The sequence below is a fragment of the Branchiostoma lanceolatum genome, chromosome 1, assembly GCF_035083965.1.
Source record: "Branchiostoma lanceolatum isolate klBraLanc5 chromosome 1, klBraLanc5.hap2, whole genome shotgun sequence".
Lineage (NCBI taxonomy): Eukaryota > Metazoa > Chordata > Leptocardii > Amphioxiformes > Branchiostomatidae > Branchiostoma > Branchiostoma lanceolatum.
Genome location: NC_089722.1, coordinates 20,324,312 through 20,350,262, shown reverse-complemented (window position 1 = coordinate 20,350,262; position 25,951 = coordinate 20,324,312). Strand labels below are relative to the sequence as shown.

General features: G+C 42.5%; 1 protein-coding gene across 5 annotated transcripts in view; it reads left to right on the top strand.

Annotated features, from left to right (window-relative positions):
- LOC136440224 (BCAS3 microtubule associated cell migration factor-like) overlaps positions 1-25,951 on the top strand; it is a 201,827-nt gene that overhangs the window by 67,817 nt on the left and 108,059 nt on the right. The window lies entirely within an intron of this gene.

Genomic DNA, 25,951 nt, shown 5'->3' with positions numbered 1-25,951 from the left:
CACCATTCAGATTAAACTCTTCCTGCAAGTTGTAATTTTCAGCAGTTGCTGTCTGTCCTTTTTTGACACTGTTCATTGTACACTGTCCTTATATCTTGTATCATAATGTAAGACCTATTGGACATTGAAATTCAACAATGTGTTTCTACAAAGTACTTCAGGGCCATTTCTAATGCTCTGAAGATGTTTTCAAACAAATTTCTGAGATGTATATCGGGAAGACAGATGTGCTTTTGGCTGCCATCACATGCTTTTGGCTGCCATCACCTGCAGATGCCAAAGTTGCCATCCTGATGAAAGCAGTAGAACTGACTTGGCCCAAACTTGTCAAATCGTTAATGGAAAAGTTTTACTTGTGGATTTTACAACCTGGCATGGACGTAGAACTGAGGATCCTACAGAAGACGTTGATGACAGCGCGATTGTGACAAAATCTTTACAGCGGACAGTTTCCGCTGCTTGGTTGTTGGAGGAAATGCACGATGATGTATTGGTGCAGGGAAAGGATTTGACTAAAACGCATGGCTCGGCAGGGCGGTGCCTTTACCTGCAGTCGTGCCGTGGTACTCCACACGGATAAGTGACAGTAAAATATCATGTGCCATAAACAAAAAGGCCGTGTGTGGCTATCAGCGCGGAATGAAGACAAATACAAGGGCAGAGGGCAGCAGTTCGCAGTGAAATATGGGCAGGTGTCTTTCCCGGGCTCTCAGGAGGGGTATAACATTTTGAGAACAAATCAAGTTCCCTCGAAAAAGCGAGCTAGTAAACGGCCTTGCTTACAGGGTACCATTGGTTTGGAGGTTGAAATACTGTTTAGATTTCCCTGTATATTGTTGGTCATAGTGAAATAGGAACGATGTCGGAACAGGTGAAAAAGCTTCTAACGACAGATAACACAATGTCAGGAGGAAAACTTCCTGTGTCATTGACCCTGATTGAATTGGTATCCTGTCGGATTGTTTCTGGATTGCGTTCTAACTGGTTTTCTTTCAAAGTATTCTTTCCCAGATTTCATACCTATGATTGCTTTAACCTTGTTAGGAGTGGACAAAGCAACGTGATTTGTATACATTGTTGTCCACAATCACTGTTTGTTTAAATTTCTTGCATTCTGCTGGCACAATTGAAAGCAATGCCATACAAAAGAATATTAAGTTCTTGCATGACACGTCAGTGAGCATATTGGTCATGATGAGATGTGAACATTGTACTCTGTTTCTGCAAGGAGGTTTAAATAGGAAGGAGAGAGTTCGCCTATTAACACCCACCGCTGCCTTTTGTCCTGCCCCAATAAATCCCGCTGAGTCGCATTGTCCGGCAGCCCCGGCGGCGCCGCTTTGGTGTCGCCCTGATCCGCTAATTTTCCCGCCAGTTCCGATGCAAATGAGCCTAAAATGACGTCACGGCTGGCGAAAATCGCCGAGCTGAGGCGGACATGCCTGCAGTTTCCGAGGATTGCCTTATTTGGGGTGCGTACTAGAGCTGCGCAGTAGCCAGCAATGGCGGCCGGTTGAACTGGCGAATGTTTTGGGGAGGGACCGGTTAATGGACCTGCGCACAAAGCCCAGTTTGAAGGTCCACGTTTTTTTTCTTGTTATTATTTTTGAGAATTTTTTCCTGGTGAAATCTTAGGTCAATTTTGGCCAGTTTTCAGGCAGGGGGACCAGACATGTGTTTAATTTTCAAATCCAGAAAGAAATTGTGACCTTTGACCTTTGTTGTGGTATAGAATTGCATCATTTGGGAGGGGATTTTCCCCTACTAGACCAGTGATTCCCAGCTGCAGGGGGTAAGATCAGGTTTTGTTTATGTTCAAACACGTCTAGCGCGTTAGAATGCAGGAGTCGAACCCCGGCTTTTTCCAAAAACGGCAACTAGAAATGTTTAGCTGTCCAGTGGATGGAAGTTTTTGGACATTGAAATACTGTTAAGTGTACTTTGAAGCCTGTTTTTGTTCCTTGTTTTGTATATAATCTGATGGAAGTCTGTTCAACTGCTCCCTCCCCTGTACTAGAATGTAGTATAATACATTGACCCTCTCCCAACCTCATAGCTGGTTTGACTTTGGCAAAATCCTGTTCCAATATTATTAAGAAGTACATTTTGGTTAATGATCACCAAATTTGGGGAATGTGGGTGCCATGTTTTGTCTGATTTTGAGCAAAAGTGTGATATCACAACAGTATAGAGTATTTACCTATTGGACAGTGTATGTATGCATCTTGAAAGCTGTCAGAAATGGCTGGGAGAGGCTAGATGACTGCAATAAAGGTATAGATTTATTGGAAATGATGCACTGAGTGATTCACCCAGGTTCAAACCATAACATTATTTATCAGTCATGAACTGTCAATCAAAATGCCATGCCTAGGGCCTCCCCCCCCCCCCCCCCAAGCACAAAGAAAAGCCCTTTTAGAGTCTACAGGAACCCAAAAAAATGGGTTATTGCCAGGTATACCCTGCATGTGGTATCAGACAATGCTCTATTTGAAAGACAATGGATTTGGAGTGTATAGGAACATGTAAACTCTTTCTTTTGAGCATTTTGTGTACATTTTGTGGCTTTCCTTTGGTTTGTCATTACAAGGCGTCGGGTATAAAAGTTGTAAGAACAAGGCAACTTTCTATTGGAAAGTTCAAATTTCACATCCAAGTAGGAGGAGAGGCTATGGTGAGTACTGAATTACAGTTGTAAAGAGAGAAACCACTGTGAAATTTGGAAAAAAAGTCATGTGACATTGGTACTACTGTCCCATTGCTTAACCATAGGGCTCAGTAACAGGGTATGGGCCTGGCCCTCAATTCCCAAGGGAGCAATCAATGAACTTCATCTCTCGGCTAAATGATCATACCCCTAGAGTGTATCAGCCAGGGGGGTAGTTTTCTGTCTACCCCCTTGTTCTGCTACCTGTAAGGGGAGGGACCGGTTGATGGACCTGCGCACAAAGCCCAGTTTGAAGGTCCACGTTTTTTTTCTTGTTATTATTTTTGAGAATTTTTTCCTGGTGAAATCTTAGGTCAATTTTGGCCAGTTTTCAGGCAGGGGGACCAGTCATGTGTTTAATTTTCAAATCCAGAAAGAAATTGTGACCTTTGACCTTTGTTGTGGTATAGAATTGCATCATTTGGGAGGGGATTTTCCCCTACTAGACCAGTGATTCCCAGCTGCAGGGGGTAAGATCAGGGTTTGTTTACGTTCAAACACGTCTAGCGCGTTAGAATGCAGGAGTCGAACCCCGGCTTTTTCCAAAAACGGCAACTAGAAATGTTTAGCTGTCCAGTGGATGGAAGTTTTTGGACATTGAAATACTGTTAAGTGTACTTTGAAGCCTGTTTTTGTTCCTTGTTTTGTATATAATCTGATGGAAGTCTGTTCAACTGCTCCCTCCCCTGTACTAGAATGTAGTATAATACATTGACCCTCTCCCAACCTCATAGCTGGTTTGACTTTGGCAAAATCCTGTTCCAATATTATTAAGAAGTACATTTTGGTTAATGATCACCAAATTTGGGGAATGTGGGTGCCATGTTTTGTCTGATTTTGAGCAAAAGTGTGATATCACAACAGTATAGAGTATTTACCTATTGGACAGTGTATGTATGCATCTTGAAAGCTGTCAGAAATGGCTGGGAGAGGCTAGATGACTGCAATAAAGGTATAGATTTATTGGAAATGATGCACTGAGTGATTCACCCAGGTTCAAACCATAACATTATTTATCAGTCATGAACTGTCAATCAAAATGCCATGCCTAGGGCCTCCCCCCCCCCCCCCCCCCCCCCCCAAGCACAAAGAAAAGCCCTTTTAGAGTCTACACAAAAAAATGGGTTATTGCCAGGTATACCCTGCATGTGGTATCAGACAATGCTCTATTTGAAAGACAATGGATTTGGAGTGTATAGGAACATGTAAACTCTTTCTTTTGAGCATTTTGTGTACATTTTGTGGCTTTCCTTTGGTTTGTCATTACAAGGCGTCGGGTATAAAAGTTGTAAGAACAAGGCAACTTTCTATTGGAAAGTTCAAATTTCACATCCAAGTAGGAGGAGAGGCTATGGTGAGTACTGAATTACAGTTGTAAAGAGAGAAACCACTGTGAAATTTGGAAAAAAAGTCATGTGACATTGGTACTACTGTCCCATTGCTTAACCATAGGGCTCAGTAACAGGGTATGGGCCTGGCCCTCAATTCCCAAGGGAGCAATCAATGAACTTCATCTCTCGGCTAAATGATCATACCCCTAGAGTGTATCAGCCAGGGGGGTAGTTTTCTGTCTACCCCCTTGTTCTGCTACCTGTAAGGGGAGGGACCGGTTAATGGACCTGCGCACAAAGCCCAGTTTGAAGGTCCACGTTTTTTTTCTTGTTATTATTTTTGAGAATTTTTTCCTGGTGAAATCTTAGGTCAATTTTGGCCAGTTTTCAGGCAGGGGGACCAGACATGTGTTTAATTTTCAAATCCAGAAAGAAATTGTGACCTTTGACCTTTGTTGTGGTATAGAATTGCATCATTTGGGAGGGGATTTTCCCCTACTAGACCAGTGATTCCCAGCTGCAGGGGGTAAGATCAGGGTTTGTTTACGTTCAAACACGTCTAGCGCGTTAGAATGCAGGAGTCGAACCCCGGCTTTTTCCAAAAACGGCAACTAGAAATGTTTAGCTGTCCAGTGGATGGAAGTTTTTGGACATTGAAATACTGTTAAGTGTACTTTGAAGCCTGTTTTTGTTCCTTGTTTTGTATATAATCTGATGGAAGTCTGTTCAACTGCTCCCTCCCCTTTTTGATACGTGAAACTCTGTTGTGCGACGAAAAATGGGCGAGTTACAGCATTTTTTGTGTGTTGCAAGGCTCGAAGCGAACATTTTAGAACAGAAACATACCCTCAAATGTTGTCGTTTTGTAGAAGTTATGTGATTTATTCTGGATATGCCGATATATATTTTAGATGGTTGACGATGTGAAATTTCAATTTGTCAAACTTTCACAATCGGCATCGGGGCCATTTTTTTGGCATCGGGCCTACAATTCTCGGCTTCAACTGTGTTTTGTGCCTCTCTGCTGGCGAAGGAGGATCGATGAGGTACTGATATATGTGTGTAGAATCGGTAGAATCATGGTACTTGGTAGAATGTATCGAATATTGTTCTCACAGCTGCCGAAAAGAAACGAGATATATGCCCTTATACCTAGGATCTTTGTCACAGAATCTGTACAAAAACACTGACATATTACATGCAGAATTTAGCAGACGTATTAGTTCAGCGCTTTATTTGACCATGTAGTTTGTAGGGTAGATGTTGTTACAAAGATTAACCTTGTTTCAAGGCTGTTGAAATAAAAATGGCCACAGGCTGTAACGTTGGTTGCAGCGCTTGAATTTCCTCCGATCGTCTTCTCCGCTATCTACTAGTACTTTTTCCCGATCCTCTCACTGATTTCTAAAAAGATTAATTCCTCAAAATAGCTAGAATTGAACTTACGACTGTCTCTCCACTAAAACTGCTAATCCCCGGGGCGCGCCAATTTGCAACTAAACAATGGAACCGATCGCTGGCGTGCCGCACTGGCCCATTGAAATCAGGGCAATTGACACGTTTATGTCAATTACAGTTTTGACGCTTGCGGCCCACCGAGGACAAAAGGCAGTAATTTTAAACTCTCTCCTTCCTATTTAAACCTCCTTGGTTTCTGTATTTTCGGTTTTTCTGCACATTTTGTGCTGTAGTTTTTGTTGCAGTCTTGTCTTAGTCTGACTTACTGACAGTAGTACCTAATGTTAGCAAAATGTCTTAGAAGGTGAAAAAGTAACTGCCCTTACAAGGAGTGAAAAAAGGCAATGTAATTTCTATGCATTGTTGTCTAGAATCAGTACTGTTAAGTTCACAGTGATTTGATTTCGTGATAGGGAGAAAATGTAGCGTTTGAGATGGTTTTTAGTTCATTAGTACTGTTGAAAAGAGCAGAAGATAGAACAAGTATTTTCGTGGTGGTTTTAAGTTTGCGATGACGAGGTAATACCACTAAAATCGTGAACATACACAAATTTGTAAAATCGCTGCGAAAATTTCAACAATAAATTATTACTGTATTTGTTTCTTGTATTATACTAGCCTGATTTCAATCAAGCCTCCTGTAACCGCTGGCCGTTCTGTAACCGCTCGGGGACAGAAACCCCTGGACAGCTGGAGTTTGCGTTATACAGACTTGCATTATACCATCACAATTGGAGGTAGGGCCACATGCAATGTATGTGTTCCTGCGTGACACCTCAGCGAACAATGATGAAGATGAGAAAAATTTGTTAAGAAGTGCCTGGGGACGCCTCCCTCAGACAGACACGTTAGGTTTGCCTGCCGGTGGGCATGAAGGTGTACGTTCCATCACCACGCTTAGACTGGAGACAGGTGACAACACCACAACTTGTAATCAGCAGGCCGGGGAGTCTACAGACAGTGATGAATGTATCATAAGGAAAAGAACCCCAGAAAGTCTAGTCGGACCAATCCTCCCTGATTCTGCTCTATCGCCAGACTCCAGATTAAACGGACAAAGCGGCTAAACCGTCCTCAGGTATGAAATATTTAAGGTAAAGTGGAGAGAGCTGTTTGGTAAATGTCAGAATGGGGCAGAGTTTGGGGAAGATGAAGATAGAGCGTGCCGCGATGTTGTCTCTGGCCCAAGAGTGTCATTCTCGTTCAATTTTGGCAGGTAGATATTGCAGATATATCACCTGTGCGGTGGGGTTGAGGCGCAAGTGGACAGGTTAATGGCAAACATGTATACGGCTTAATCATATAATGATCCGCCGCTGTAAGTGAAGTAACTGTCGGAATTGAGTGGATGCGATAGCAGGGGGTGGAATGGGGGTGCATGGGAGCTCGGGGAGTCATTTCAGGAGCAGGCCAGCTCCAAACATATCACCTCAGGTGCCAGCCCCTGACACTAATGCACACATTTATGGAACTATCTGGGAGTAAATCTCACGATAAAGGCCTTGTTAAGGGTAGGAATGGGCAGTCCAGCGCGATTGGGCAGAGATCGGGGAGCCATCCACTTTCAGACTCATTAGTACGATACTGCGGCGGGCTGCGGAGTGGAGCAGCAGCTTCTTCTGCCCGTGTGCAGAGAGGGGAGCTAGTTTACCACTTATCTCTCCTACGGAAATCATATTTATCAGTTGACTTGACAAGGCTTCAAGTAATTTTGATGAGACTGAATGGGAGAGAGATTTTGTGCCAATTTTGATGGAACCTGTTCCAACTGTCAAGATAATAATGATCAGTCAGTTATAGCCTGCACTTTTAAGTGGCTGATGTATATTGTATGTCCAAGGTTAGTAGGTGGCTGACAGCTCCTGGTGCACATCAGGCTCCATAGGTGGGGAAATTATGGTGTTCCCACCACACCAAACCAAGGCCATTTGACAACTCAGTTGCAAAGTTCATCAGTTTAGCAATCAATGCCTTGTGGAGTAGAGTTGTAACTTTCTCAACGGGTGAAGATAGCTGCTAATTGTGGACATAAGACTCCATAGACCCCATTTGACAACTTAGTTATGTTTAGCCATACCTAGTATGGCTCAACATATTGTTTTTACTCATGTTTCTTCTCCTGTCAAATCTTCAAATCGATTCATCTCTGTCATTTTTTGACCAAATGACCTGAAATTTGGTACAGAGGTAATGTAGGCAAAAACCAATGTACGTTCTTTTCCTTTTTTTGATATTGACCTTGAAAGTGATTTTATTGAGGTTTTTAGGCTATTTTTAGCATATCTTGGCCTCCTGCGCCCTGGTATTTCAACCGAATGACCTGAAATTTGCTGTATATGTGGCTTGAACAAATATTTAAAGGACTACATTCCCATTTTTGGCATACATATATTCAAAACGATTTATTTTGGGCTTTCTTGACAATAGTTGCCACTTCTGTCACTTTCAATACTACATATGACCTAAAGGTCATTGACCCCAAGTGCCTTGCACCTGGCCTTGCATGCCTGTGAGCCTTGCGACCACTTGATTGGTCAATTGGGTTAATCTAATTACATGTATAATGTAGCGAAGTGTTGCACAAGGAATTCTCACGCTGAGGGGTACATGAAATAATGCTTACAAAATAGACCTCTATGAATCGGGCTACATTCAGCAATGGTAGACGGATTCGGGGCATGCCGCGCAAAACACACGGTCTCACCGTGGGTACAGGCGTTTTGGTCCCGCACGTTGTCGCAGCGGTGCGTCGCCGCTACGCGATCGAAAGCACGCCGCTGTCTGTCTCGGACCAACACGCGTCTCCCGTGATGTGTAGCGTCCACCAGGCCTTCCTACATGTCCTACGTACGGGCGTATGGATCGTAGAATTCGGCAAAAAAGGAATGATTAGGCCAGCAGAGTCAGTCCCCGGTAAGGTAAATGATTCGCCCGTTTGCGCTAGCTTGTAACGTTAAATGAATGTACCCTCTGGTGGACAAACTTCACTGACATACTTTCTCCCTATTATCATCATTAGCTTGCGTTAGTCTGGTACTAGTGACTATTATGTGCCGGGAATGTTTATCTATCGCACGCATTGGAAGGAAGTTCAACCATGATAAATGGTCGGCCGTTGCGAAAATTTGTAATCCCATGCTGTTGATTTTCGTGATTGAATCTGTAAGAAAATATATTTTCATGTCGTTCATGTTTTTGGGACGGACGCCGGGACGGGGTGAATTTTTTTTCTATCATAACATTTTCGTCCCGTTAGTAATGCAAATCGAATCTTGTTGAACACGAGGCAAAACACTAAAAACGTCGGTCTTGTGGAGTGTTTTGGAGTGGGAAAATGCCGGATATTAGCGGTGCCGAACAGTGTACATCGTCGCGCGCGGGTGACGCTCCGTCAAAACAAATCCGCTGGTGGTCTAGCGCGGCCACCGAAAATAGGCAGAAACACACAGGAGGACTTAGCACCTTCGTTTATGGTGGCAATTGTGAAAATCTTTTGTTACAAATTGTTCGAACATTGAAACATTTGGATAGATGGTTTGAAACTGTTCTAAATAAAGAGATTTTTGTGTAGTTACGTTCGAAATGTTTCCAACGTATGTGAAATAAGTTCAAACATGTTATAAGTTTCAATTCTAATTGTTTGAACACTTTAGAACTATTGTGACTTAGACATTCTTTTAATCAAAATAGTTCAAACATATTACAAATATTATATCAAAACCCTCTCGGTGACTTGGAATTGACTCAAATATGTTGTTTTTGGTCATTTCCTTCTTCTCCTGTCAAATCTTCATATGTATACTATGGAAAACTTCATTCTTCCCTGGGGTTGATCTTTTTTAATTCAATTTTGAACTGGGTTGATTATGCGCAAGAGTGTAATTTTCAGCGGATATTTTTCGACTGGTTTACATGGAAATGGCACGGAATATCCCATTCTTGCAAGGGGAGGATTCTTTAATTATTTCTTTCAATTTTGAGCTGGAATGATTATGAAAAAGTCCATTTGTTAGCAGAAGTGTATTTGTTAATCAATAAGTGGATATGGTTGTGGACTGGTCCATATTGTGTTGAGGTGCTACTGGAAGACTCAATTTTGGACTGGGTGATTCATTTTTTTAGTGCAAGTATTTTAGAATGGTCCATTGTTATTTTGGGAGAGTCCATTTTTTGCATGGCGAGGAGTATGGCTAAACATGCTGTATTTGCTCGCAAATGTTGCCTTTCTAGTTACTTTAGCAATGCCTTGCAGAGTAGAGTTGTTACTTTATCACTGGAGAATGGTGACAAGGAACTCCTGTTTGAGACTTTTTGCAACAAGTTGCAGTTTTGGGAAAGGGCTTGCTCTGCAGAGAAGTAAAGGAAGCAAAGTTATCTCTTTCAGAAATCCAGCTGATGACTTTCAAAGTTAACCACATTAAAGAGAGACATATTTCTCTTGATTGTTAGTTCAACAGACTTGTAGCAATGTAGTATGGGCTAGGAATTTGCCCCAAATTTGTGTCAATTTTCCCTTGTCAAATTTGCGTATGAAGCCCACATCAGAAAGTGGCAGTGAAAACAAACAAATTCGCACTGTATCACATTTTCGAACATTAAAAAACTTCAATTTCAGGTGACAAATTGCGCCGGTTTGCAGCATATTGCACCGGGCATTCGCACTTCAGTGAGATGATGATGATCCACTGTATTCTGCAGCTCAGGTAGTTGTGGAAACAACCTCTGGCTGCATTCAGTCTTTCTTCATTTCTTTCCACTGTCTTTTTTGAGATACCCACTCAAATTCATCTTCATGCTTGTCCAAGTTTATCTCCAAGTCTCCTTATTACCCATCAAATGCAGGAAAATTTCATAAAGTAAATCTATTTTGTAAGAAATTAAACACAAAGACGCACAGATGATCTTTGCTTTTATCTTAAGACTCCTTAACTTAAGACTTGGAACATAAGGCAGGTCCACACACTTAATCTCAGACAAAATATTTTTCCTTGTCAAAGTCTGACTGAAAGTAAAGATCAGGGTGTCAGTTTGTCACCCTTGAAAGTAGTGGGATTGCACAGTGGCTGAGCACCAAGTAATTGGATATGAGTGACATAATAGTTTGCATAAATTACCATGTTCCAATGCCACACCTTGGTGGACATCTTGAACATGACTGTTTAGTTAACCCAAAGGCATTCAAGAGTTGCCTGAAAGTTCAAATTTAGGAAAAAACTGATCTGCCAACACATGAGGTCTCAGGGTTTCCATTATTCCCAAGTATATATACCCAGAGCACATAGAGAATTGAAACAATTGTGACAAACATATCCATTATCCATATCCACTTTGGAAAATTTGAACTAACTATATAACTGTACAGTAAGCGTTTTCATGATGGGGTGTTTGATTTTCACAGTTGGCATGGATTTTTCCTTCAAAAAGTAAAACATGAAAGCCCTTACAACTTTTTTTCAACATTGAATACAGCAGAAGCCATGCAATATGGCAAAGATCATTTCATCTATAGATGTCAGGGCCGGCGCTACAATGCGGTGATAAATTGTTGTCGGTCTCGGGGGCAGAGTGTCAGGAGTGGTGGGGCCGGCCACCCTGAAGGCACCTTCCATTTCTGGTCGTCCGGATAGATAAACTGATTGATGGACAACCCTGCCTTCAGCAATGGTAACATCACCTCATGTCCGGGCACGACCACCGTCGTTCCAGGGAGGTACGGTCTAACGAACGATATCAGAAAGAAGTATGTCACGCATACCTGAAAGATACCTCGGCAGAACCCTCTCTGAAAGTTACCATCTTCCAACCATGCCTGGATTTACTGATAGCTGCTAACGTTGTCGAGACAAAAGTATCATCGTCACGACAAAGAGCAGAGTGCCCCTCTCGTATCCTGGATGGATCGTCCCGTGACCGTTATTCGGACCCCGTGTTCGTGGTTAAGACCCCGAGCGCCGTGGCAGCCAGAGTGGAGCCGCCTTGCCATTAGCTGTCACCTCAATTATTCCCTTAATTTCAGCCCTTGACAAGTGAAATGTTTCGAGGATCAAATTATTGGTGCGTCATGTTGACTCGTGAGCTGCCCTGTGTTTGTCGGCCGCTTGAAGCCAGTTGTGACAGGTGGAAACTGATACCAATAAAACAAGCAAACAAGTCGGAAAGTGTGTGTCCTTTAGAATTTGCAAGGCTTCGCTGTGTGCATCATGTATTTCTGTACCTTCGCATTCATGATAATATTTATGTGTCTCCAAGAGTGCCTCTGGCTGTCGTGGCAATGACATGAGTGTGTGGAAAAATTATGCTGGTATTCTTTCTACTGAAAGGCAGAGATTTGTTGTTATAGAAGATAAACTATATTCCAAGCAATTGTGGGGAGGGGGAGTTACGTATCTCTGTTTTCCCTTTTATTAGAGCCAGTCCTTGAGATAAATTTCAAGCCTGGTTTTCTTTGTTCTGGAAAGAGACTAACTTTACCTGAATGATTTAAGTACCTCTTTGGATTCAGTATGCCCAGAGTAATGAAGACATCAGTGGAGGAGGGAATATCATGTGAACGAAGGAATGGGAACAGGACCCAAGACTTTCATCCCTCGCAGCAGGTGTCAGGACTATGCTGTCCTTTCCCACACATTCAAACCAACATTGGCCCAAGTTCACAAGGAATGGTACCCATCCTTCCACACTGTCCAGAAAGATGAAGTGATATTTCTAGGCCAAAATGGGGGGTTACATTAGCCCACCGGAATAACTTCAGTTGTGACGTGTGTGCATCCAACTTTGTAGGCCAAGAGGGGGCATCAGACAAGCCCAGAATAACCTCCCTTGTTTATAGTGTGGGTGTATGTCGATAACAACTTACAGATCCTGCAGAAAGTTTGATGCATTCCTGACCTTAATTGGCCTGTGTAACCCAGATAGAACCCTTTGTTTGGTGGGCACCTAACATTACAGACCAATGACTTAAGATGGTCACTACTTCTTCTCCCCAAGGGCTTGCCCCAAATTGTAATTTCCATTTTTTTTCTTTCATATTGCACTGTCTGTGGCCAAAAGGAAGAATCATTACTCACTTAATGCCTTACATTGTACTCCTCCTGTCTCTCCTATTGCATGTATTGGGAAATGCTGTAATAACAGAAGCATATTTGCCCAGATAGGAAGCCTTCATTGATTGCTTTCCAAGTCTAGAAGGGGTAGTTGACTCTTTGGAAGAATCCTAACCCCTGGTAGAGCCAAGGGTGAAGGTTACATGCGTGTGGTCGGTAGGTAGCAGGCAGGGGGGTCCGACGTGGCGCCATAAAGTAGTCACCTCAATTATGATTCCTCCAGAGGAGGGAGCACAGCGACGTATGGCCTGGGATTATCCAATTAATAAAAGGCTTAGAGGGACACTGGCAGTTGGGACTTTCGGCCAAGTGTAATTGAAACCGTGATTGTTGGTAGTGTGGCCATGTCATAACTTTACTGTTGCTGCAGTCTGAAAGTTTCTATGTTGTAGGCGATATGGTTGGAATGTTCCAAGCTCAGAGCAGATGTATCTGATGAGCTCCAGAGGGAGGTGAAGAAAATGGGGACCACTAGAGAAAGATGTAGGAAAGGCGAGCATGTCCGATGTGTTTGCTTGGAGATAAGGGATGCACCGGCCCCTCTGCTTCTTTTCTCATCCTCAATTGAGGCAAAGCATGATACCTTTCCTTGTAGCTAGAAGTGCCATACGTCATTCTTCAAGTAGATAAGTGTGTTGGGTTCTTTTACGTGGTTTGACGCCTGAGGCTGATGCAATTATGATAAACGCACTGCCTTCTCCCAGCTGGGGCGAAACCTGGGATCTAACCCCCGCCCACGGATCCACGGAATTTGATATGGTGAAGCAGCAGGATTACGTCACAGGGACATGCTACAGCCAACTACAATCTGACAGTGTGTTGTCCAAGATCTGCTGTTATTGTTGGTTGAAGCTTTTAAACTTAAATCCTAAGATTTACTATTATATAAGGTATTAAGGTTTTGATACAGGTTACCTAGATAATCAACATCTAATCTATGTTTAGGATGGTAGTCTTCCACTAGTGAAGTTCACTAAAAGGAGTAACTCAATGTAATTTGTCGTGAGATGGAACATTTAGCAAATTTGGAAAACCTTTGAGTATATAGACAGTAGAGTCTTCTAGTTGTGCCTGGAAGTGGTAGACTCTGAGCACAATGGGTACTTTTGTGCACCTTTTTAGTGGGATGAGCCCAGGATATTACTTGATAGAATTACATGTCTCATTAATTCAATCCCTGAGAAGAGTTTGCTGGGGGACATCACATTGATATGCCATAACCGGGTTATTGTATGATGTATATCAGGTGACGGGAGCCAAGGCCTCCAGGTCCCAGCATGTCGCCCCGTATTCAGGCCAATCACCGGTCCCGACCAGGCTGCAATGTCAGGCCTTACCCTCAAGCTGCACACTTACCTTTGCCATTAGTGTTGGAGTTCAGAGAACTCCTGATGGAATAGTGGAAGTGCCTGAACGTCGTTACAAAACTATGCATTTGTTTTTCTTCTGCTGTCTGAGGTCTTGCGGAACACAAAAAGAAGAAAAGCACATTTTCTGAAAGTCAATGATTGAATGTGATAACCACCAGCACATTGCTAGAATACATTGTCTTTCAATTCCATGACTCTCAAAGACAACACTTACCAGATGTTGGCGGTCAGTTTTAGTCAAATCTTTGAAAGGCGAGCCATAGCGAAGCTGCATTGTTCTATTTAAGCAAGGGCTCAGTGATTTAAGTTAGTACTTGAAAAAGCATCATGTTTCACCTCAATTTTAGGATGACAAAAGAAGAAGAAAGGGGTTACTTTTTTATGTACAATGTACAATGTGCTTGCAAGTGATATAATTGTCCTAACGTACACATGTAACGTGATGCTAACGTGCAAAAAGTTGCTATTGCTTGTTAATGTGGGGATATAAGTTTAGGCTTTTTATCCATCCCACCCATTTTTTTGGGAGCCCGTGTTGTTAATTTTCATTGTCTGTCATTTTAAGCTTACAACAATACATTTTCATCAGTTTCATATGTCATGAAGTTCTGATTTTTGGGATAGAAGAGGTGAAATAGATGTCCGTCCCAAGTCCCAACAAACAAATTTCCGGAAGATGGAAGTACGAGTCCTGGAGACAGCCATGGACCTATTACTAAGATTTACAGATATTTTACTATTCATAACTTATAAGTTGAACCAAATTTGGCAAGAGCCGATCCAGGAGCAGGTTCATGAGACATGCCCTGGGGACACCCCTGCTCATGATACACGACAGATCCTCTCAGCTGAGATATGTATCATCTGGATACAGGAAGGAAGTCATCTCTAAGATGACATGTGAAGAATGCTCGAGGATTAGGACAAGATAGTGTGATATTGTTCTTGATACAAGGCTTGGGTAGTGTCATTTTGGTACCATCTTACTTTTACATTTCACTTATTTTGTTGCTTGATTTTTGGAAAAGGAAAAATGAAAGATGAAATGAAGAAAGGATGTTGGTAAATTGAAGAGTCAGAAAAGGAAACCTTCAGGATGTATTGTCACATTGTTCTGCTTTTCCCATATTTTTTACTTATAAAAGTCTTGGAAAACTCATTCATTGAACGAAAATGAAATAAGAAACAGAAAGAACCATAGGATAATTGTGTGAAAATACTGCACAATGTTTTTAAAGCATTATGAAATGCAATGTTAATGTGGAACAAAACAATATAAAACATTACAATAAAACAGTTTGGACACAGACATACCTTCAATTTGTTTGATTTTATTGAAATTGCAACAACACAATGCAACACAGTGGTCAAGCCAGGCAGCATTGCTAATATTGGGTACCATCTAACGTACATCAGTTTAACATTCACATCTAACTTATACACTCAGAATTTCTATAATTATAAATAATGCAATAAAACATCAGAACATTCACGTATGACTACGCCTAGATCAATCAAAATTAAACATATTCATAAACCCGAACTTCTCAATAAAGAAGTCTTGATATATAGTTATAGAGCAAGTCATAAGACATTACTACCGGGTACATGTAATATTATGTCATACCTGGGCCGTTATAACGTTGATACAGGTGTTCTGGACCAGATGATATTTTGGGTTATAATTATCACATAAAGATTCCATAGAATCATTTTGAACGTGCTTTGTGTGCGCCGATTGCGCTACTGTCAGATATCCGTACACGGATTTAGGCAGTGGAATGCTTGGACACAAAAAATATTCTCAAGTTCTGGTACATTTCGCATTGAAATTAGTGTGAAATTTCTCGTTGTTGACATAAATGAAATACATGTTGTTATCCGTGTGCATGAGAATCCCTGAGCTGTGTCACTCACCTCAGACCAGGTGGTTAGCAGGTAACACCTGTTCCGGACTGTCTTATCTATCTCTGAACCACACCTCTAAGTAATCACTCACACCTTTGTAGGTCACTTTGGCATTGTTCAAGGGTTAGGTGTGACATCTTCCCACAGTCTGGCTACTTTGTCCTTGGGTTATTCAGGAGGATGGTGCCGGAAAACTTCATGTGAAGAATCTTACTGTTGTTAGAGCAGGGGGTGGTGTGGAGGCCTTGTGGTTAGGGTTGTTGACTCAGAACCTGGAGGCACTGATTTCGAATCCCTGAAAGGCTCTGATGTTGTAATCTCCAAGCAGATCTACACCGGGCGCGAAAATCGTATATGCTAGCAAGAGAAGGTCCAGTCAGCCAGAGAGGGAAGTCCAATCAGCCCGGTTTGGGAAATGCATTTACACTAATTTCCTCACTTGACTCAGGTGTAAATGAGTTCCTAACTTTGACCAGGGACATCCTTTCGGATGAATGGAGGGTCCTGTGTTAAAGGAGAGCCACTCCTCAAGCATGTTAAAGAACCCACTACACTTATCGAACAATCCCAGTGTGAGTCGATCAAATAATTCTGTTCAGATATGTAAATTGCAAATAATGCTTTCCATATGTTTGCAAAAGAACAGCTGAATTTGCAACTACTGCAGCCAGAAGTTCGAATATTCTAAGGTCAAAATCAATATACAACTCAGTGCCAATGTTCGTGACATGTTGTCAATGTTGCTTAAGTATAGGTTTTATAGAGTGCATCCTTATAGAATCTCATGTTCTTCAACATACGTAAAACTTTGTACTATGTACTTTTAATCCTTGCTTGGTTGGATGGTGTGTGGTACGTACTAAATGGTAATAGTCCTGTTTTATTGTATGACGAAATTCCCCTTAGCCTAATTCTTTTCGGCAAGTATAACCACACCTAAGGACTGTGACCCTTACCAGTGATGTGCATGTCGAGTGAGCGACAACAAGTGAGATTCGAACTCCCAATGTCTTGGTCCAGAGACAAGGTCACTAACCACTAGACAACGCATGCTACCACCTGGTGACGACCTCCCAGTGAGCGTCTCACAAGTTCAAGTCTCGGTGTGTATGTGTGATACGCCATGAGCGACATCTGCTGTCAAGGCTGAACTTTGATACTCCGGTGTCAATCCATCATGGCAGGAACGTGCACTGAGGTGTCGCCATCTCCCAAGGCACTGCTACCTGTGATAGATGTCGTCTCCACGCGATGGAGAGACACCTATGATCCTACAGGTGGTCTACATGATGTACCCCCGGGCCATCCGTGGATGCTTGTCTCCTAAATCTACGTCGGGTCCCTGTTTCCCGCGAATGTGAAATGAATGGAGCGTTGTCGGACTGTGAAGACCGTAGTCATTTGCAAGAGGTCCACAGTTTGTCAGGCCAGTTTTTATCAACTGAGAAACAGCAGTTTGACACATTGCAGTGTGGCAGAGATGCGAGGGGAACAATCTGTCTTACCCATACAGTGTAACTTGGACGTGTTTTAGGGAGTTGTTTTAAGTGCACAGCTGCCCACAACATGGGCAGAGAGCTAGAAGAAGTACTGCCGAGGTTAATTCTCATCATGCTTCAAAACTGAGACTGGAAGTCCTGATGGAGGGGTATTGTAACTACCCATCTGAAACTATGCGATCATTGCAAAACAGTAAACGTAATATCACTAATAGCAGGGAAGTTAAATATTGTTTCTGAGTCCGTCATCTGACACAAATGCCTCGTCGGTGACCCCGTGGCACCCCAACTCCATTATTGGCTCGTTTGCCTCAAGTCATAGAAATCCCAAACTTTAATGTTCCCTGTTTGATCCGCCCAGATTGAAGGGGCAAAACTGATATGGGAAAGAGATCTTCGGAGACAAGCTTTGTCGTATGGGGTATGGTGACCCGACACCATAGTTTAGTACATGTTGTTACCTGTAGTGGCAGAATTTGATAACCGTATTACGTTCACACTGACCGCCGGGCAAAAGTCCACTTAGGTATCACACAAAAAACATTGTGTAGAAAATATCATCCACGGAAAAGGGTGCCGAAGAGACCGCGTCGGATAGCCAATAATAACCGGGTGATTATGGTAATGCCTGTCTGTGCCAGGCCGTGACGGGATGGCCAGCTAAGCGGGAGCAGTTTACACGGTGTAATTTCTCTGGGCGGTCTAATGATGAGAGCTGGAGGAGCCTGTGCCATTTAAGGGACATTCTTGTTGCTGCTTATCTTGTCCATTGATCCGCTATCTCTGCACCAGGGGAGATATGGTTCAGGAAGTGCTGGGGTAGGTTTATATGGTGCCGTTTTCTAGACGGGTGTCTCTGCCTGCTTCCCCTTCCAAATGCCGGTCTGGGACCTCTCCGTGCCCTACCATCGCACGGGATATCAAACATAGATCAACACCCTCTGTCCTGCCGTCATGTCGGCCTGTCATTTTGTGCACGACTTCCCTTTTTTTGTCATTTTAATTCGTTCGGGGCGCCAAACTTGACAGGTTCACTGCATCTTTCTGTAATGGTCACGACGTGACGTCCCGTCGTGCCCATAAGTCTGGCACGTTACTCGATATTGAAATCCTAGTAAGATTAAGTCCTGGGTAATGACAGCGACCACCATGGAGTGGCTTCATTTTCCCAGCCAAATGAAGGTGTTGCGTCGTTAACTTTGACACTACCCACATGGCCCCTCTCTTACTAAATAATTCAGCGACCCTACACTCGCTCGGGCTAGTGTTACTCACCGAAACGGCGCTTCCCTCGCATTTCACACAAACGAGGGATGAAATGATGTATCTCCCGACATGAATTGCGGTCGTGACTGACAGACGCTGCCACCTCTCCGGACGTCATTGGCCATTGACGCTGGCTGAATGGCGGCATAATCAGTCCGTGTGATAAAAGGCAGATTTCCTGGCCCGGCACCTCGCTGTCCCCCTGTGGCTCCAGACGCCAGGCAGATTACAGGCCGTCCCGTCCCCGGGGAGGAAAAACACTTGCCTCAGCATCGATTGAAAATAATTCTGATTATTAATATTCTCCCAGCCGTTAGGTGAAACACATTCATCACGGCCCTGCTTTTAAGCATGTGTGGCCGTGGCTGGTTTTGAAGTGTCCGTGATGAAACAGCAGCATTTGGCAGTAGTAAAAGGGCCGGTGAGGCGTCCCGCTGACTTCACAGTGCACTGGCCCCAGGCCATGCACAAACACACAGACACCTTTAATTGCCAGCTGGATTCAGGGGAGTTTTGCTGTAGGGCAGGCTAATAAAATGTATGTTCAAGCATAATGATGATGACACAGTTTCCACAGACGTCTGTCAGTTCCAGTCTAAAATGATACTGGTAATGATACTGGTGGGGTAACAGGCTTGAGTGAAGATGTGAAAATGAGAAATTATTACACAGAAATGATATTATAATGATCAGTAGGAATTATTGTATGCTACAAAATTAGTCCCTCTTTCACTGAAAATTGAAAGTGTAAACTTAAGATAAATTTGTTGGAGTAAAGAGAATTTTACAAGGGACATAAGATACCTTTGAAATTCTTTCTCAGTGTTCCTGAAAATGCCAGACATACATATCAAGTATATTATGTTCATTGCTGTTAGGAAAATAGTGGCACAAAAATGGTCTCTTTTGTATTTTTTCACAATCTTTTGACTGATTATTTCTCATATAGCAGAATCTCTCTACATTCGCAATAGATGCCGATGGAAAAACCTTTGTGGTTTTCCTGAATGTCCTTCATTTTTATTTGCACAATTTTGAAAACGATTTTTACATGGACTTGAATCGTAATATTTCCTCGGTAGTGGAACGTCTGTACATTCTCGATAGATGCAGATGGAAAATGCTTCATTCTGTGGTTTGTAATCCTTTGTCCCCGAATGTCCGTCATTACAATGGCATTCCACATTACACTCTCATTACTGCAGCTCAATTTAACAAGGAAAATAGGAGACAAATTCAATACCTGACCCAGAGAAAGGACGGTGTCAGGGAAATTTATAGCGCTGTCTGATTCACAGGTGTTTTACCAACAAGCAGGTGGTCCCCTGACCTCGGCTTTCTTCTTGTTCAATTACCTCTCAGGGTTGTAACGACGTCCGATAATTAATGTGACGTGTTGCATTCATTGCTACAGTAACCGCGTATCAAACTCGCTCATCCGTTCTGACACGAAACAGTCTCCCCTCGTCGGGATAACAAAACTATCCGGCGGAAGAATCGGCAGATCTCCGCGGACCGCTGCGCCCTGTAATCTATACCCTTCTGATCCAATTTTTTATCCAATTGAGCCTGAAGAAGTTGATCAACTCAATTCATAAAACCAATTCACGTCCTTCCGGAGCTGCTCTAATGTTGCCCACCAGGGGAATTACAGTGTCTTCGCTTGTCTGCCAAACTACATTGTGACAGGAGAGAGGGGTTTAGCCCAGGACCAACATTTAATTGAGCAGGAAAAATTTGATAATTTCTGCAGTTAGGCAGATGTCTGTCCTTCCCGGGGTCATGGGTTACTGTGGTATTATGTTTGTCGAGTTGTAAGTGTTCCCTTGGTACAAGGAGGGTCCAAGGGGCAGTCTCTAAAGTTCGCTGCCTCGGAGCTAACAACGTTACAACTCTCAGAGTGGTGTGAATTTTCATGCTCTCAATACACATGTTAGTAACAGTTTGAGCATGGTATGATATCAACATGGGTTTCCAAAATCTACCTTTGCCAATTCTTTCAGTCATGATAATTGTGTATACTATCAACAGAAATACATGCCCTCGCTTCCTTGTTAAAGTGTAGAAATTAAATGGAAATTTCCTATCAATAATTTTGGTTACGATGTTTGACAAATTTGTCTCTTGGGTCATTTTTTGAAGTTGACTTCCGCTTGGGGACTTGGTGTTTTTTTACACCTCTTGTTCCGGTGTACAATTTGCTTTAGATAAGCCTGTTCGTCACAGATAGACCATTGGATAGACCATCCAAAAGTGCTTTATGTGTGTCATACTTTTGAGTCATAATGTCACCATAATATTGTACAATTCATATTGTTTGCATTAGATCATTATTAGACACAACTGTCATAGGAAAGACTAGACTGGTTTACCATATCATCGGGAGCTCTTCTACGGTGCTAGGAGTGTTGTAGCCTCCATAGCAGCCAGCCCGTAACCATCAGCCACCCTGTAACTATCTTACCGGCAAGATAGTTACAAGGTGGCTGATGGTTACGGGCTGGCTGCAAAAAGTGTATTATTTAGCCCCCCAAAAAGGCCGGTTAGAGCCTGCTATGGATAATGGAGGCTAGGAGTGTTGCCGCACGCCCAATTTATCAGCACACACTGGGGAATTTTTTACTGGGTTGATTTCAGTTACTTTGCTCCCGAAAGTCACTACTGGGTGGTAACAATTACTGGGTGTAGAAAGGTTGGCTGGAAGGATGGACTGACCAAAAAAAACCTATGGTTAGAAAAAGTAGGGCTGACAAGTGGAATGGTTACCAGGCTAGGTTACGAGGAGGTTTCTTGCTGAGGGTCTCCATGCTCTTTTCGATAAGGCGTAAGCAGCCTATTTTGATACATAGTAAGGCGACCAAATTTTGTGTATTTCCCTTCCTTGTTTTCATAGTACATTGTACTAATACAAGGTGGTACTTCTTCTGAATTCAGCATAAAGCGCTGTTGGGACCCCCCTTACAGACCCTCTTTGCTGGGACCTGACATGCTGTTCTAGGGAAGAAGTGATGACAGCGGTATCATGGGAGCATGACAGTTCATGCTAACTTCCTGTTCAAGATGCCACACACTCGAGGTGGAAAACCAAAATGGATGGTACACTTTTGTACCGTGGAATTTGATTGCAGTTTTGCCCTGTTATGGCCGTGGTAGGAAGCCCCACATGACAGAAGTGACAAAAGGTGATTAAGTGCCTTCCTGTGCGTGACAGTAGTGTCACACGATCGGACGAGGATGGTCTAATTGAGTGAGATTTACCACGGTGTCGTTACTACTTCCTGTAGATCCATTTTTAACCTTTTCACCTGACAATCTTCGTCATTTCAAATAAGCCTGAGGACAGAAAAATGACGTGACGCATTTTCACCCGTCCCGTTGTGAGTGATGCCTAACTCCTAGTGAAGTTTGACACCTCTACCCTACCATAGGAGACCACCTCTACATGAGACAGACCACTGTTGTTGTCTCCTTTTTTATGGGGATTACCCCCGTCACAGGTTATCACACCAGACGATCACCAGCGCTCAGTAGAGTGGCCGTTAAATGGTCGCACGTTTGATTCCGTGTTTTCCTGTCCTTCCCCCTTTAACAATGGGGTTTGGTTGGGATTGTTGTTCCGAGTTTGCCACCTGTCTGGTCACGACATGATAAGATCGGGTCATCCTACACATGTGTGGGCCGTCGACCGATGACATCATCTGATCGCACCTCGCCCCTGTGGTGTCGGGTGTCAGGATGCGCGGACGGAGATTAGCGGCAAATCCAGCGTTGAGCCAAGTATCTCGCTTTTTGTCAGGACAGAGGAAGTCACACCGATCCCTGGTTGAGAGATAAAACACAACACAATGGATCAAGAAGTGCCAACGAGGCTGACTGCACCTTAAATTGGTTGTATGAGAGACAAGTACGAGTCGGCACCACAGGGTCAGCCGTACTGGGGAAAGCTCTGCCCACAAAGGAGGGAGAAGGATTATGGGGAAATCCATCCTTTAGCCAAGCATGTAAGAGATGTAGTAAGAGTCGGTGTTGGGGTGGGAACGGTGTAGATAAGAGAAAACGGAAGGAAAGGGCTGATAGCAGGGACATGGCCAAAAAGGGGCGGGGCCAGAGATAAGAACACTGCAGTTGGTGTTCGAGATTAGGGAATTAATTTGGCAATTTCTGTACCAGGAAGTTCAATAGGACAGTTGGGAAGGAAGGGGATGCCGAGATAGGGTGCTTCCAGTGAGTGGTTCACGCAATAGGATCATGTGTCTACAGTTTTTACCTCACACAAGCCCTATTCGTATTTGTGATGAACAGCAATTTTTTTATTCCTCTAACTAGTCTAAGACCATATTTTTTCATGAGATTAAGTGATAAATTAAGATACTGAATGATAGCCAAGCAAATGTATTTGTTGAAGTCATCCAACACTTTTGCCTTTGAATATTGTACAGACCTAATTGTGTCTTGGGAGCACATTGTCAAGTGGATGTTGCAAAAGTTGTATGTTAACATTTAGATATGATTTTTCTCCTCCCTGAAAACTTTATGAACAAGATATCAAAACCGGAAGTGCTACTGCAGTACGAAGGAAAGGCACTTGCCAACACCTACGAACGTACCAAATATCACAAAGATCCATCCACAACTTCTCGAGTTATGCTGTTCACACACACACACACACACACACACAGAAAAACAAATTAACCTTCTTGGCAAAGGTAATAAACTTGATATGACATCTACTTGTGTGTTAAGGAAAGTAGTGGACAGCTGTGGGGAATCCATGTCCGTTAAGCCTTGATAAGATGACCTGTCACATCGTTTTTAGATCCTCCATATTTTGTATGACTGATAGCCACCCATGGGAACATTGCTGTGGTTAACACATTTCCTGTACATAGGCTGTGTTTGGGTATTTAGAGATAAATTTGTCCAATGGATATGGTAGCATTGAGGCTATTCCCTAGCCTCCACCAGGCCTTCCTAGGGCTGGGAGTATAGATAGTAGAATTCAGCAAAAATACGGCAAATATTTGGCCAGGAGAGTCAGTCTGTGGGAAGGGTATCACTTCGCCCTTAAATGCACGGGCAAATGTATGGTAGCCAACCCCCCCTGGCAAAGTATTTTCCCTATAGCCAGCGTAGTTAGAGACTAGCTATTCCTCATAGCATTTTCTATTATATATATTGTAGTGATGTTTCAATATGATTGCTTTTTTTGTCTTAAGCTAGTTATGTGCTGCTTGCTCTCTTTCAAAGTCTCTGCTTTCGGATTACTGCTGTTTCTGGTTGTTGCTTATGTTCTCGCAGTCACTGCCACTGGGAGCAATCACAAAATTGTATCATGAAGCAACTTTTAAAAAAAAACTATTGAAATGTCACTGTAAGGATAGATAGTGTTTTTACACAGGTCTCACTAGTGCACATCTAAGGAACTAAAATTTACCTAGTGATAGATATAGCGGGGTGTGGTTTGACATAATGGTAATGCATTGTTCATATATGCTAATCTCCAAGCAGATCTAACGGTTGCAAAGACCGTATCCAACTGGCAAAAGGAGTTTTTCTCGGGTTACAAAAAAATTCCTTTTGCCAATTGGATACAGTCTTTGCATCCGTTAGATCTGCTTGGAGATTACATATATGCAAGGTTCCCTTGTAAAGTGTTTAAAAGAAATAACCACCATCCGTAGCTGTTTTGATTCACTGCCACTTGGGGTAATTTTGGTAAACATATTTTGACTTCATCAGAAAACTGTATCTGCCAAAGTAAGAGCAATGAGGTTTTCCTCTTTATCCTGGTTGCCTAAATGTAAGGGGAAAGTTTTATTGTGTTCGGGGACCTGCATCCTCACCCTGCCATATGGAACAAAGGGACGGCTAAGCCCTCAATTATCACTTGTTTGGATAGACTGGTAATGACATATCCCTGGGGAAGGATGGTAGGATAGGTGGTGCATTCAAATGAAGAGCACCGTAATTACTTCTAAGTGCCATATCATTTTTCTTCAGTTAGAACAAAACATTGTAAAAGTTGAGACTCAAGAGCCCTTTTTTATAGTATTGTGTTGAGTTTTACCTGGGCAAAGTAATCTCATCTATGCATTTTAAAGAAAAATTTGGTTCCGTGTATCCTTGGGGTGAACACCTGATTCTTGTAAATACAGGTCAGGTAAGTTTTGCCGACCACCCACTGTCTCAGCCTCACCTGTGTTAGTAACTTACCTCACCTGTCCTAAGTTCACCTGAGTGATTCCCATACCTTTTTTTGTGTTGACCATGATTTATTTTGCTCTGAGTAAAAAGGACCAAGAAACAGTTTTGGCCCCCATTTCATTTCAACAACTGTATCCCAATGTATTCTTGACCATTCCTATATATAGTATGACCAGTGGAATTTTTTTTACTTCCTTTCTCAAGAACTGAATATGTTGATTTACCCTCAAGAGGTTAATCTTGCATTAATCTTTAGTTTCATCACAACTTTGATGTGCACAAAATGCGACTTGGACCCGTGATAAGTAGGCTTGTTTCTAAAGCACTGAAACGTCATGTCTACCAAATAAGTTCTGACCAGTCATTATACTGTATATATGCAGAAATGTTTGCGGTGGTTTTATGTTCGCGGTTTTCGCAGCTACCGTTTCCCCGCAAACTTAAAACCACCGCGAACATATTTGTCCAATACTGTAGCAGCATGTGACTATAGCACTGCCGCAAACTTAAAACCACCGCAAACACTCCATTTTCTCCATAACGCGAAATAAAAAACATGCGAACTTAAATGCATTTACAGTACTCTGTCATGAACCGAGATGATGTCCATGATTTGGCATAAGATGAATGATTTGCTTTTATCATTTGATCTGTCCACCCAGACAAATTTATCCATCAATTGACCTAAATTCTCCCAAATGTGGCCTGCCATATGATGTTACTATAAAATCACCTTTCAGAATGGATATGAGAATTAATGCATAAAACATCACGTCAAAATGAGTTTGGATCACCTGTGCCTGATGGACATTTTAAAAGTAATTCTTTGGTAAATATTAAGAGTTAAGATGACCCGGTAGACAACTTTATGCATTTTTTACACACATCACTTTGCAGTGCATGAGGTTGTGACTATTTGTAATACAGTTATTATCATATTTTATCCTACCACTTACAGTGTCAACAATATTAAGGCTTATAAATGGTGTGTTAGCATAAGGGATGCTGTAAGGATGAGAGATGTTTTCTACAATGTTATGAAACCACTGCATAGACTGTCTGTGATGCTTAGAAATGTTTAGTAGGCTTCAAGTGGTGGTAAAGT